At 39.5% G+C, this 15758-nt stretch overlaps 1 pseudogene; it reads right to left on the bottom strand.

Annotated features, from left to right (window-relative positions):
- Positions 1-14245: 14245 nt before the first annotated feature.
- LOC138917542 (olfactory receptor 14I1-like) lies at positions 14246-15142 on the bottom strand (annotated as a pseudogene).
- Positions 15143-15758: the final 616 nt, after the last annotated feature.

Raw genomic sequence — 15758 nt, 5'->3', positions numbered from 1 at the left:
TACTTGAAAAAGAGTTCAAACAAAATATCATGAGGATGCTCACAGATATGGGGAGAAGAATAGATGAACACAGTGAGTACATCAGCAAAGAACTAGAAGATATTAAAAAAACAGAAATGAAGAATACAATACTGGAAATGAGAAATTCACTAGAGGGACTCAATAGCAGAGTAGAGGAAGCAGAAGAATGGATCAGCAAGCTAGACAAAACACAAGAGGAAATCACCCAAGCAGAACAGAATAGGGAAAAAAGAATTAGACAGAATGAGAACAGTCTAAGGGAACTCTGGGACAATATCAAGCATGCTAACATTCAGATTATAGGTGTCCCAGAAGGAGAGGAGAGAGACAAAGGGGGAGAAAATTTATTTGTAGAAATAATAGAGGAAAATTTCCAAACCTGAGAAAGGAAACAGACATCCAAGCACAGGAAGCACAGAGAGCTCCAAACAACATAAGCCCAAAGAGGCCCACACCAAGACATACTATAATTAAAATGTCAAAAATTAAAGACAAAGAGAGAATCCTAAATGCAGCAAGAGAAATGCCACAAGTGACATATAAAGGGAAGCCCATCAGGCTATCCGTGGACTTCTCAGCTGAGACCCTAAAGGCAAAAAGGGAATGGCACAGCTATTTAAAGTGCTAAAAGGACAAAACCTACAGCCAAGAATACTCTATCCATCCAGGTTGTCATTCAGAATGGAAGGAGAGATAAAGAGCTTCCCAGACAAGCAAAAATTAAAGGAGCTTATCACCAAGAAACCAGTTCTTGAAGACATGCTGAAGGGACTTATTTAAGTGGGAAAGTAATGACCACAAATAGAGATGAAAAAGATTATCAAAAAAACAAAACAACAACAAAAAAAACAGGCAATAAAATCACTTGTAAGGTAAAAATATAGTAAAGGCAGCATGTCAACTACCTGTGAAGATACCATGAAGGGTAAATGACAAATTTACTAAGATCACCAATTTCAATGATAAGAGGGGAATGGGTAGACACACACTAAACAAGGGACAATATATGATTTGAAAAACATATAATGTGGCAAGAGGGGAGTGAAAAAGCAGAGCTTTTAGAAAGAGGTCAAGCTGAACAGTCTATCAACTCAAGATAGACTGTTATATGCATAGTATATTAAATAGGATCTCATCGTAATTACAAATCAGAAACCTATAAGAAGCAAGAAAAGAAGTAAGACAAAAGAAATCAAACATATTACTAAAGATAGCCATCAAGTCACAAGAGAAGAGAGCAAGAGAAAAACAAAGGAACCGAGAAGAACTACTAAAACACCCATAAAAGAAAGTGACAAAATGGCAATAAATACATATGTATGTATCAATAGCTAATTTAAATGTCAATGTACTAAATGCTCCAATCAAATGTCATAGGTTGGCCAATTGGATAAAAAAAAACAAGACCCATGTATATGCTGCATACAATAGACACACTTCAGACCCAAAGACACTCACAAACTGAAAGTGAAAGGATGGAAAAAGATATTCCATGCAAATAGCAAAGAAAAGAAAGCAGGGGTAGCAATGCTTATATCACAAAAAATAGACTTTAAAACAAAAATTGTAACAAGAGACAAAGACAGGCACTACATAATGATAAAGGGAACGATCCAACAAGAAAGTATAACACTTTTAATTATCTATGCACCCAACATAGGAGCACCTAAATATATAAAGCAAGTATTAACAGACTTAAAAGGAGAAATAGACAGCAGCACAATAATAGTAGGGGACTTTAACAGTCCACTTACACCAATGGATAGATCATCCAAAGAGAAGATCAATAAGGAAATACTGGCCTTAAAGGACACATTAGACCAGATGGACTTAGTAGATATATACAGAACATTCCCTCCAAAAGTCACATAATACACATTCTTTTCAAATGCCCATAGAACATTCTCCAGTATTGATCACATATTAGGCCACAAAACAAGTCTCAATAAATTTAAGAAAATCGAAATAATGCCATGCATCTTTTCTGACCACAAAGGTATGAAACTAGAAATCAACTACAAGAAGAAAACCAGAAAAGCCACAAAAATGTGGCGATTAAACAAAATGCTACCGAACAACGATTGGGTCAATGAAGAAATCAAAGAAGAAATAAAAAAATTCCTGGAGACAAATGAAAATGAAAAGACGACATGCCAAAATCTGTGGGATACAGCAAAAGCGGTTCTACGAGGGAAGTTTATAGCAATTCAGGCCTACCTCAACAAAGAAGAAAAATCCCAAATAGACAATCTCAAAATGCACCTAAAGGTACTGGGTAAAGAAGAACAAAAAAAGCCCAAAATCAGCAGAAGGAAGGAAATAAAAAATCAGAGCAGAAATGAACAAAATAGAGACTAATAAAACAATAGAAAAGATTAATGAAACCAAGAGCTGGTTCTTCGAAAAGATAAACAAAAGTGACAAACTCTTAGCTAGACTCACCCAGAAAAACAGAGAGAAGGCTCAAATAAATAAAATCATAAATGAAAGAGGAGAAATTACAACAGACACCTCAGAAATACAAAAGATAATAAGAGAACACTATGAAAAGCTATACGCCAACAAATTGGATAATCTAGAAGAAATGGATAAATTCTTAGAAACATACAACCTTCCGAAACTGGACAAAGAAGAAGTAGAAAATTTGAATAGACCGATCACCAGTAAGGAGATCAAAACAGCAGTCAAAAACCTCCCAAACTATAAAAGTCCAGGACCAGATGGCTTCCCTGGTGAATTCTACCAAACATTCAAAGAAGACTTAATACCTATCCTTCTCAAACTCTTGCAAACAATTGAAGAGGAGGGGAGGCTTCCTAACTCCTTCTACAAAGCCAACATTATCTTGATACCAAAACCAGACAACGACAACACAAAAAAAGAAAATTACAGGCCAATATCACTGATGAACATCGATGCAAAAATCCTGAAGAAAATACCAGCAAATTGATTACAACAATACATTAAAAAGATCATACATCGTAATCAAGCGGGTTTCAATCCAGGGATGCAGGGATGGTTCAACATCCGCAAATCTATCAACGTGATACACCACATTAACAAAATGAAGAATAAAAATCACATGATCTTCTCAATAGATGCAGAGAAAGCATTTGACAAGATACATCATACAATTATGATAAAAACTCTAAAATGTGTATAGAAGGAAAATACTTTAACATAATAAAGGCCATATATGACAAACCCACAGCAAATATCATTCTCAATGGAGAAAAACTGAAAGCTATCCCTCTAAGAACAGGAACCAGACAAGGATGCCCACTGTCACGTCTTATTGAACATAGTATTGGAAGTCCTAGCCAGAGCAATCAGGCAAGAAAAAGAAATAAAAGGGATCCACATTGGAAAAGAAGTGAAACTGTCACTCTTTGCAGATGACATGATTTTATATCTAGAAAACACTAAAGGTTCCACTAAAAAACTTTTATTTTTGTTATTTTAATTTTTTTCCTTTTTCTCCCCGAGGCCCCCAGTACATAGCTACATATTCTTTGTTGTGGGTCCTTCTAGTTGTGGCATGTGGGATGCCACCTCACCGTGGTTTGATGAGCCGTGCCATGTCCGTGCCCAGGATTCGAACCAACAAAACACTGGGCTGCCTGCAGTGGAGCACAGAAACTTAAGCACTTGGCCATGGGGCCAGCTCCTAAAAAAACTTTTAGAAACAATAAAGGAACAAAGTAAAGTCGTGAGATACAAAATCAATGTACAAAAATCAGTTGCATTTCAATACACTAACAACGAAGTAGCAGAAAGAGAAATTAAGAATACAACCCATTTACAACTGCAACAAAAAGAATAAAATACCTGGGAATAAACTTAACCAAAGATGTGAAAGATCTGTACAGCAAAAACTGTAAAACATTGTTGAAAGAAATCAAAGAAAACATAAAGAAATGGAAAGATATTCCACGCTCTTGGATTGGAAGAATTAACATCATTAAAATGTCCATACTTCCAAAAGTATTCTATAGATTCAAGGCAATCCCTATCAAAGTTCCAACAACATTTTTCACAGAAATAGAACAAAGAATCCTAAAATTTATATGGAACAACAAAAGACCCGGAATAGCCAAAGGATTCCTGAGAAAAAAGAACAAAGCTGGAGGTATCATACTCCCTGATTTCAAAATATACTAAAAAGCCATAGTAACCAAAACAGCATGGTGCTGGCACATAAACAGACACAAAGATCAATGGAACAGAATTGAGAGCCCAGAAGTAAACCCACACACTTATGGACAGCTAATATTCAACAAGGGAGCCAAGAGCATACAATGAACACAGGAGAATCTCTTTAATAAACGATGTTGGGAAAACTGGACAGCCACATGCAAAAGAAAGAAAGTAGACCATTCCCTTACACCATGCACAAAAATCAACTCAAAATGGATTAAAGACTTGAATGTCAGATCTGAAACCATGAAACTTCTAGAAGAAAACATAGGCAGTACGTTCTTTGACATCGATCTTAGAAGCATATTTTCAAGTATCATGTCTGACCGGGCAAGGGAAACAAAAGAAAAAATGAATGAATGGGACTACATCAAACTAAAAAGCTTCTGCACGGGGCCCACTCCATGGCTGAGTGGTTAAGTTCCCGCGCTCCGCTGCAGCGGCCCAGGGTTCGGATCCTGGGCATGGACATGGCACCACTCGTCAGGCCACATTGAGGCGGTGTCCCACATCCCACAACTAGAAGGACCTGCAACTAAGATATACAACTGTGTACATGGGGGGGTTGGGGAGATAAAGCAGAAAAAATAAAGTAAAAGATTGGCAACAGTTGTTAGCCCAGGTGCCAATCCTTAAAAAAAAAAAAAAAAGGAAAGAAGAAAAAGCTTCTGCACAGCAAAGGAAACTATCAACAAAATGAAAAGACAACCTAACATTTGGGAGAAGATATTTGCAAACCATATATCGGATAAGGGGTTAATATCCAAAATATACAAAGAACTCATACAGCTCGAAAACAAAAAACCCAACAATCCCATTAAAAAGATGAGCAAAGGATCTGAACAGAGATTTCTCCAAAGAAGATATACGGATGATGAACAGGCCTATGAAAAGATGCTCAACATCATTAGCCATCAGGGAAATGCAAATCAAAACTACAATGAGGTATTACCTCACTCCAGTCAGAATGGCTATAATTAACAAGACAGGAATCAACAAATGTGGGAGAGCATATGGAGAGAAGGGAACCCTTGTTCACTGTTGGTGGGAGTGCAAACTGGTGCAGCCACTATGGAAAGAAATATGGAGTATCTTCAGAAAATTAAGTATAGATCTACCATATGATCCAGCTATCCCACAGCTGGGTATTTATCCAAAGAACTTGAAAACAAAAAGCCATAAAGATACTTGCACCCCTATGTTCATTGCAGCATTATACACAATAGCCAAGACATGGAAGCAACCTAGGTGCCCATCAAGGGACGAATGGATAAAGAAGATGTGGTATTTGTACACCCTGGACTACTACTCAGCCATAAGAAACGATGAAATCAAGCCATTTGTGACAACATGGATGGACCTTGAGGGTATTATGCTGAGTGAAATAAGTCTGAGGGAGAAAGTCAAATATCATATGATCTCACTCATAAGTAGAAGATAAAAACAATGACAAACAAACACATAGCAATAGAGATTGGAATGGTGGTTACCATAGGGGAAGGCCGGAGGGGGGAGGGCAAAAGGGGTGATTAGGCTCACATGTGAGAGGATGGACTATAATTACTTTTTGGGTGGTGAACATGATGTAATCTACACAGAATTTGAAATATACTATGATGTAATCTGAAAATTAATTAATTAGTTAATTAATTAATTAAAAATATTTAGTAGTGAAATCATGGATGTAAATTCACATACTGATACATTTATAAATTCAGAAAAAATGGCTCTTTTTCTATGAAAATAATTTGCAAAATTTAAAGTTTAATAAAAACTGAATAAGCCAACTATTATAAAGGAAACGGAAATTTTCATTAAAATTTCAAATATAGCCTTCACACTCAAGCATCACTTATTAAATATATGGGGAATAGAGATAATTATTTAATTTTAAAGAGTAAGAAATGTATAGAACTTTCAAAATATCCTAGGAATCTGAAATTACTTTTTAAAAAAATCAGGTAAGAATGACAGCAAAAATGACACCCTTTGATACCCTTTCATATATAGTAAGTAAATTATTCTAAATATGATGCTAGCAACAATAATCTAGAATCTAACAACACATATAAAATAAAAAGTACATGTACTCCAGAAATATAAATGAATATAAGAACATTAATTTTTTTATTACAGATATTAAGATAGTATAAAATTGTGGAAAACATTCTATATTCTCTAATCAAACTGCCTGGAACCAATAATTGGTTCAGACACTTTTAGCTGTGTGAACTTGGGCAAGTTCTTGAGTTCTAACTCAGTTTTCTTGTCTGTGGAACCCAAATGAAATAAACAGAACCAACATCATAGTGTTATTGTGAGTATTGAGTTAGTACAAATATAAATATATAAAGACCAAGGGATCCAAGATGGCGCCGTGAGTAGTCCTCTTTGTCTCTCCCCCTTCAAGTCTACAATTATTTGGACACATTGCTTAACAAAGGATAACCAGACAGCATCTCAGGACGTCTGAGAGACCCACACGACTATACATCGGAAGGCGGAAGGACTTTCCTCCGGGAGGATGTGGAAATAGGTGAAAACTCTCCGACCCCGACCGAACAGCCTAGTACCTGCAAGCGGCTTTCTTCCAACGGATGCCCCCAGAAGATCAACACACATCTAGGGCAGGAGCGAGCACACAACAGAGGAGCGACGGTGGAAACAGGTGACCAGAACCCTACCTAAACCCCCCGCAATTACTCCTAAACGCAGAGGGAAACTCTAGAGTTACACACCTGAGCCCACGGGGAGGGGCTCATACCCCATTGGCGGGGAGATCCCACCTAGTGTTCACGGCGCCTGGAGTGTCCCAGAGAGAATCGCTGAGGGTACGGAGGTCCCCCAGCTGCCACTGCCTGCACAGTGGGGCTAGGGATTGCCGGAGATCTCGGAGCGGACTGGGGCTGGGTGAAGCTCCAGAGGCCGACTCCGTGCCCCGGAGGGGAAGCTCCAGAGTTCCGCCCGGGCAGCAGACAAAACTCTCTGTCTGCCATTAGCGGAGGGGCCATGCCCAGCATTCACAACTCTGGAAAAGTCCCGGAGAGAATCCCAGAGGGCGGGGTGACCCCCAGCTACCATTGCCTCCCCCATGGGGCTAGGGATTGCTGGAGATCTCGGAGAGGACTGGGGCTGGGTGAAGCTCCAGAGTCTGCTGCCTGGACAAAACCCTCTGTCTGCCATTAGCGGAGGGGCCACCCCCAGCATACACAGCTCCTGGAAAGTCCCAGAGAGAATCCCAGAGGGCGAGGTGACCTCCAGCTGCCATTGCCCGCCCCATGGGGCTAGGGTTTGCTGGAAATCTCGGAGAGGACTGGGGCTGAGTGAAGCTCCAGAGGCCGGCTCTGCGCCCCGGAGGGGAAGCTCCGGAGTTCTGCCCTTCTGCCTGGGCAGCAGACAAAACTCTCTGTCTGCCATTAGTGGAGGGGCCACTCCCATCATTCAACTCTGGGAAAGTCCCGGAGAGAATCCCAGACAGCGAGGTGTACTCCAGCTGCCATTGCCCGCCCCACGGGGCTAGGGATTGCTGGAGATCTCAGAGATCTCAGAGAGGACTGGGGCTGGGTGAAGCTCCAGAGGCCGGCTCTGTGGCCCAGAGGGGAAGCTCCAGAATTCTGCCTGGGCAGCAGACAAAACTCTCTGTCTGCCATTAACGGAGGGGCCACGCCCAGCATTCACAGCTCAAGGAGGGTCCTGGAGAGGAGAATATCAGGCAGGGCAGCAGCTGACCAGCTACCACTGAAATCAGGATCACCGGCTATCCCCCAAGACAGGGCAAAGGGCTCCCCGAGTTCCTGGGGAACAGGACTGGGGCTGGGTGGAGTTCCAGTGACCCAGCTCCGTAGCCTAGGGGGAAACCCTACAGGCTCACAGGAGCCTCAGGGAAAGTCTCTGCACAGCACTAGTAGAAAGCACCCAGCCGGCAGCCACAAGGCTGGAAGACCCCAGGACAAATGTAGCATAGCTAGGTGAACTAACCACAGACTGTAGAAGATGCCAATAGCTCTCCTGCAACCCATAGTGGACAAGTGAGATTTTGTGGGTGCCGACAGTGACAGAGTGACAAATATAAGTGATCCCACCCCTGGACGCTGGAAAAGCCCATAACACCGCTGCAGACCCCAAGGAGGGAGCACGTATAGGTGGGCTGCCACAGTAGGCACCAGCAGCCTGAAGCCCCCCTGTGACAGCCCCCACGGCAGAGGAGGGAATCCAAAGGACCACTGTGACTACGAGTAGGGGCCCAGGCCCAGTTAGCAACTGCGGACAGGCTTCCTGGTTGGTGCAGTATAAACAGCTGCTCCCACACCGCAGCAGTGGAAACAAGTGAGAGGAGCAACTAAACTCTATCTCTATGTGGAGGCACAAATCAACAACATCAAGCAATATGAAAAAATACATTAAATCTCCGGAACAGAAGGAAAATAACAAATACACAGAAAACAATCCCAAAGAAAATGAGATATATAACCTAAATGATGATGACTTCAAAACAGCCATCATTAAAATAATGAGTTAAGAGAGAATTCTGACCGACAACTCAACGAGTTCAGGAGCTATGTCACAAAAGAGTTTGATACGATAAAGAAGAACCAAACAGAAATATTGGAAATGAAGAACACAATAGAGGAGATTAAGAAAAATCTAGATGCTCTGAGAGGTAGGGCCGATAATATGGAGGAAACAATTAGCAATTTGGAAGATGGCAATATAGAATTGCTGCAGGCAGAGGAGGAGAGAGAAGCAAGACTAAAAAGAAATGAAGCAACTTTCCGAGAATTATCAGACACAATTAGGAGATGCAACGTAAGGATTATAGGTATACCAGAGGGAGAAGAGAAGGAGAAAGGGGCAGAAAGCCTATTCAAAGATATAATGGCTGAGAACTTCCCAAATCTGGTGAGAGAGATGGATCTTCAGGTGACAGAAGCCAATAGATCTCCAAACTTTATCAATGCAAGAAGACCAACCCCACGGCATATAGTAGTGAAGCTAGCAAAAGTCAACGACAAGGAGAAAATACTAAGGACAGCCAGGCAAAAGAAACTAACCTACAAAGGAACCCCCATCAGGCTATCAGCAGATTTCTCAGCAGAAACTTTACAGGCTAGAAGAGAGTGGAATGATATATTCAAAAATCTGAAGGACAAAAATCTACAGCCAAGAATTCTCTACCCAGCGAAAATATCCTTCAAATACGATGGAGAAATAAAAACTTTCCCAGATAAACAAAAATTAAGGGAGTTCATTGCCACAAAACCTCCTCTTCAGGAAATCCTCAGGAAAACCCTCATTCCTGAAAAATCCAAAAAAGGAAAGGGGCTACAAAACCAAGAGCAGAGGAGATAAGTAGAAGGACAACAACAGAGAGTAGCAGCTCTTCATCAGAACAGATTAAACCATGGGACGAGAAACAAAGGAAAGTGAAGAAAACCGGAAAACAAGACACAAAATGGTAGTGGTAGGCCCCCACATCTCAATAATCACTCTAAATGTAAATGGATTGAACTCCCCAATCAAAAGACACAGAGTGGCAGGATGGATCAAAGAACAAGACCCAACAATATACTGCCTCCAGGAAACACACCTCAGCCCCAAAGACAAACACAGACTCAGAGTGAAGGGATGGAGAACAATACTCCAAGCTAATAATGAACAAAAGAAAGCAGGTGTCGCTATACTAATATCAGACAAGGTAGATTTCAAAGCAAAACAGATAAGGAAAGACAAAGAGGGACAGTATATAATGATAAAAGGGACTCTCCACCAAGAAGACATAACACTTATAAATATATACGCACCCAACACAGGAGCACCAAAATTTGTAAAGAAACTCTTAATAGAACTAAATGAAGACATCAACAACAATACAATAATAGTAGGGGACCTCAACACACCATTAACACCAATGGACAGAACATCCAGACAGAAAATCAACAAGGAAATAATAGAATTAAATGAAAAATTAGACCAGATGGACTTAATAGATATATATAGAACACTTCATCCAAAAACAGCAGGTTACACATTCTTCTCAAGTGCACATGGAACATTCTCAAGGGTTGACCATATTTTGGGAACCAAAGCAAACATCAATAAATACAAGAGAGTTGAAATAATATCAAGCATCTTTTCTGATCATAATGCTATGAAACTAGAAATCAACTACAAGAAAAAAGCAGAGAAAGGTGCAAAAATGTGGAGACTAAACAACACGCTTCTGAACAAACAATGGATCATTGAAGAAATTAAAGAAGAAGTCAAGTATTATCTGGAGACAGACGAAAATGAGAACACGACATACCAAATCATTTGGGATGCAGCAAAAGCAGTCCTAAGAGGGAAATTCATCGCAATACAGGCTCACCTTACTAAACAAGAAAAAGCTCACATAAGCAACTTCAAATGACCCCTAACAGAACTAGAAAAAGCATAACAAACAAAGCCCAGAGTCAGTAGAAGGAGGGAAAAAATAAAAATAAGAGCAGAAATAAATGATATTGAAACAAAAAAGACAATAGAAAGGATCAATGAAACAAAGAGTTGGTTCTTCGAAAGAATTAACAAAATTGACAAACCTTTAGCCAGACTCACCAAGAAAAGAAGAGAGAAATCGCAAATAAATAAAATTAGGAATGAGAGAGGAGAAATCACAACAGATACCAATGAAATACAAGAGATCATAAGAGAATACTATGAAAAACTACATGCCAACATATTGAACAACCTGGAAGAAATGGACAAATTCCTAGACTCCTTCAATCTCCCCAAACTGAATCAGGAAGAAATGGAGAATCTGAATAGGCCAATCACAAGTAAGGAAATAGAAACGGTAATCAAAAACCTCCCCAAAAATAAGAGTCCAGGACGAGACGGCTTCTCTGTAAAATTCTACCAAACATTCAAAGAAGACGTAATACCTATTCTTCTCAGACTGTTCCAGAAAATTGAGAAAGATGGAGTACTCCCTAACACATTCTATGAAGCCAACATCACTCTGATCCCCAAACCTGACAAGGACAACACAAACAAGGAGAACTATAGGCCGATATCACTGATGAACATAGATACAAAAATCCTCAACAAAATTTTGGCAAACCAAATACAGCAATACATCAAAAAGATTATACACCATGATCAAGTGGGATTTATACCAGGGACACAGGGATGGTTCAACATCCGCAAGTCAATCAACGTGATACACTACATCAACAAAATGAAAAACAAAAACCACATGATCATCTCAATAGATGCAGAGAAAGCATTTGACAAGATCCAACACCCAGTTATGATAAAAACCCTCAATAAAATGGGTATAGAAGGAAAGTACCTCAACATAATAAAGGCCATATATGACAGACCCACAGCCAACATCATACTCAATGGACAAAAACTGAAAGCCATCCCTCTGAGGACAGGAACAAGACAAGGGTGCCCACTTTCACCACTCCTATTCAACATAGTACTGGAGGTGCTGGCCAGAGCAATTCGGCAGGAAAAAGAAATAAAAGGAATCCAAATAGGTAACGAAGAAGTAAAACTCTCTCTGTTTGCAGACGACATGCTCTTATATATAGAATACCCCAAAGAATCCATAGAAAAACTATTAGAAATAATCAACAACTACAGCAAAGTAGCAGGGTATAAAATTAACGTGCATAAATCAGTAGCATTTCTATACACTAACAATGAACTAACAGCAAAAGAACTCAAGAACTCAATCCCATTCACAATCGCAATGAAAAGAATAAAATACCTTGGGATAAACTTAACCAAGGAAGTGAAGGATCTATACAATGAAAGCTACAAGACTTTCTTGAAAGAAATTGACGATGACATAAAGAGATGGAAAGACATTCCTTGCACATGGATTGGAAGAATAAACATAGTTAAAATGTCCATACTACCTAAAGCAATCTACAGATTCAATGCTATCCCAATCAGAATCCCAAGAACATTCTTCACAGAAATTGAACAAACAATCCTAAAATTCATATGGGGCAACAAAAGACTGTGAATTGCTAAAGCAATCCTGAGCAAGAAAAACAAAGCCGGCGGAATCACAATCCCTGACTTCAAAACATACTACAAAGCTACAGTGATCAAAACAGCATGGTACTGGTACAAAAACAGGTCCACAGATCAATGGAACAGAATTGAAAGCCCAGAGATAAAACCACACATCTATGGACAGCTAATCTTCGACAAAGGAGCAGAGGGCCTACAATGGAGAAAAGAAAGTCTCTTCAACAAATGGTGCTGGGAAAACTGGACAGCCACATGCAAAAGATTGAAAATAGACCATTCCTTTTCACCACACACCAAAATAAACTCAAAATGGATCAAAGACCTAAAGATTAGGCCTGAGACAATAAGTCTTTTGGTAGAGAATATACGCAGTACACTCTTTGACATCAGTTTCAAAACAATCTTTTCGGACACTGTAACTCCTCAGTTGAGGGAAACAATAGAAAGAATAAACAAATGGGACTTCATCAGACTAAAGAGCTTCTTCAAGGCAAGGGAAAACAGGATTGAAACAAAAAAACAGCTCACTAATTGGGAAAAAATATTTACAAGACACTTATCCGACAACGGGTTAATCTCCATAATATACAAAGAACTCACACGGCTTAACAACAAAAAAACAAACAACCCGATCAAAAAATGGGCAGAGGACATGAACAGACATTTCTCAAAAGAAGATATGAATATGGCCAATAGACACATGAAAAGATGTTCATCATCGCTAATCGTCAGGGAAATGCAAATCAAAACTACACTAAGATATCACCTTACACCCGTTAAATTGGGAAAAACATCCAAAACCAAGAGCGACAAATGTTGGAGAAGTTGTGGAGAAAAAGGAACCCTCATACACTGTTGGTGGGAATGCAAACTGGTACAGCCACTACGGAAAACAGTATGGAGATTTCTCAAAAAGTTAAAAATAGAAATACCCTATGACCCAGCCATCCCATTAATGGGTATCTATCCTAAGAACCTGCAATCAGAAATCTCAAGAGTCCGTTGCACCCCTATGTTTATTGCAGCATTATTTACAATAGCCAAGACGTGGAACCAGCCTACATGCCCAGAAACTGATGATTGGATAAAGAAGATGTGGTATATATACACAATGGAATACTACTCAGCCATAAAATAAGACAAAATTGGCCCATTCACTGCAACTTGGATGGACCTTGAGGGTATTATGTTAAGTGAAATAAGCCAGTCAGAGAAAGACGAACTGTATATGACTCCACTCATAGGCGGAAGTTAGTATATTGATAAGGAGATCTGATCGGTCGTTACCAGGGAAAAGGGGGGGTGGGGGGAGGGCACAAAAGGGGAAGTGCTGTACCCACAACATGACTAACAGAAATGTACAACTGAAATCTCACAAGGTTGTAATCTATCATAACATTAATAAAAAATATATATAGATATATAAAGTATTTAGACTACGGTCTGATGTAAAGTGGATATTATACATTTATTTGTTTTTATTGTTACTATTACAGCATTTCAAAAGTGAAACATGGTGATTTAAATAGATGCCAAAAAAGAGTGTTGATGAAACTTGGCTCAATTTCCTGAATGATTTATAGAATAACATTAACTCCTGTCCTCTGTAACTGATTTGCTTGTTTTATGTTCTCTTTCCTGAGAAGGTAAATTAGGTACTAAAAACAGATGTGCATATCTGTCTGTCCCCTTCCAACAAATGCACAGTAACGTTAGTGTAGGGCTACAGGTTCAGTATAAGGTATTTAAATGAGTTGGAAGATAAATGGGACGAGAATGAATGGATCACCACGGAAGGTTGTAGTTACACAACTTTGGAATATTTCCTATCAATAGATTTTTATTTTTTGCAGGAATATTTGCATTTCTTTCTAAATCCAGAGCATGAAACATTTCATTCTGCCATTCAACAGTTTTTTTCAATATTATTTGTCTGTCATAAAGTGTTTGGATCTCCTGGCCTTTGGTTAGCAGAGACCATTAGCAGAGACCAGGTGTTCTACTTTTGCAGAGGATTTATCTTCCTAAACAGTCTCCAGACAGCACCTTTGATCTCCTTGTTTCTAAGACTGTATATGATGGGATTCAGGAAGGGAGGCAAAACTGTATATTCATCAAATCTCGAATGGAAGAAGTTTTGGTAATTGACCCTAAGGCAGCAAAGAGCCCTGTGGTGAGGAAGAGGATGATGACAGTCATCTCATCTTTCTCCTGAAGGGATTCTGAGCACTGTTGAGAAGATCTGGATATAGGAGGTGATTATAAGAACAAAGCATATCAGCACCAAGCTGGAGCTCAGAGTTAGGGTCACAAACTGAACAAAGAAAACATCACAGGAAACCAGGGCCAACATGTGAGTGATGTCACAGAAGAACTGGTGGATCATGTTGGATCTTGAAATGGGCTCCCAAAACATGTTCCCAGTGTGGACTGCTGCATAAGATAAACAACTTAGCCAGGCAATGACTGCCATATGGTGGCATTTTCCTGATGTCATAGTGGCTCCATATTGGAGGGGGTGGCAAATGGCAACATAGCGGTCATAGGACATGACAGTGAGAAAGGCCAGTTCAGCAGATGCAAAAGCAAAGAAAAAGTAGACTCGAGACACACAGCCAAGATAAGAGATGGAGCAGCTGTGGGTCAGGGAGCTGTGGACTGACTTAGGCACGGTGACTGAGATGTAGCACAAATCCAAAAAGGAGAGGTTCCTTAGGAAGAAGTACACGGGCATGTGAAGATACTGATGAAGAGTAATGAGCATGATGATGAGAAGGTTCTCCACCAGAGCTGCCAGATAAATCAGCAGAAACAGTCCAGCAAGTAGCATCTGTAGCTCCCAGACATCAGAAAACCCCATGAGGAGGAATTCTGTCACTTCCGTGAGATTGTCCATTGGGTAGGTAAATCTATGTCCTGATTGTTAGCGGAAAAATATGAAAAGATTAAAAATGAGGCAAATAAAAATGAACACAATGTTGTATTAATACAATATTATAAAAATAATATTCCTCTAATTGAAGTAGTCAATATCTTCTACATTGCTTAAGCAAATGCAGTGATGGTAGATGAATTTTTCACATAAGAAGATTCTGAGTGAGGTATGTCTAAGACTTTAATAGTTAAGTAAGTAAATTCCCAGAGCTTTTGATTAGAATTGCATATTTACTGTGAAGTACTCCTCAAAACATGAGATCAAGACTTTTTCATCAAATAGGGTGCTTGTTATAGATATAGATTTTCAGGTCCCAAGGAAAATCTACTAAATAAGAATTTGTGAGATAAAACCAACAATTTTCCTTCTATACAATTTCTGGGTATATTTTTAATACAAAGCTTGGAAGAATTATAATGGTTGCAAGTCCTGGGAGGAGTCAGCTCTCTTTAGCTTTTTCTTGAATAACTTTGGTGGTATGCCACTTTAAAGTGGGGATTTATTGTTTACGTTATAGAATGAATATGGAATACAATTTTAAAACCCATTATGAATAGTTCTCATATGGAAAAGAGGG

Source organism: Equus caballus, chromosome 14 (genome assembly GCF_041296265.1).
Source record: "Equus caballus isolate H_3958 breed thoroughbred chromosome 14, TB-T2T, whole genome shotgun sequence".
Classification (NCBI taxonomy): domain Eukaryota; kingdom Metazoa; phylum Chordata; class Mammalia; order Perissodactyla; family Equidae; genus Equus; species Equus caballus.
Note: the sequence above shows the minus strand (reverse complement) of the source record. Positions and strands in the feature narration are given on the sequence as shown.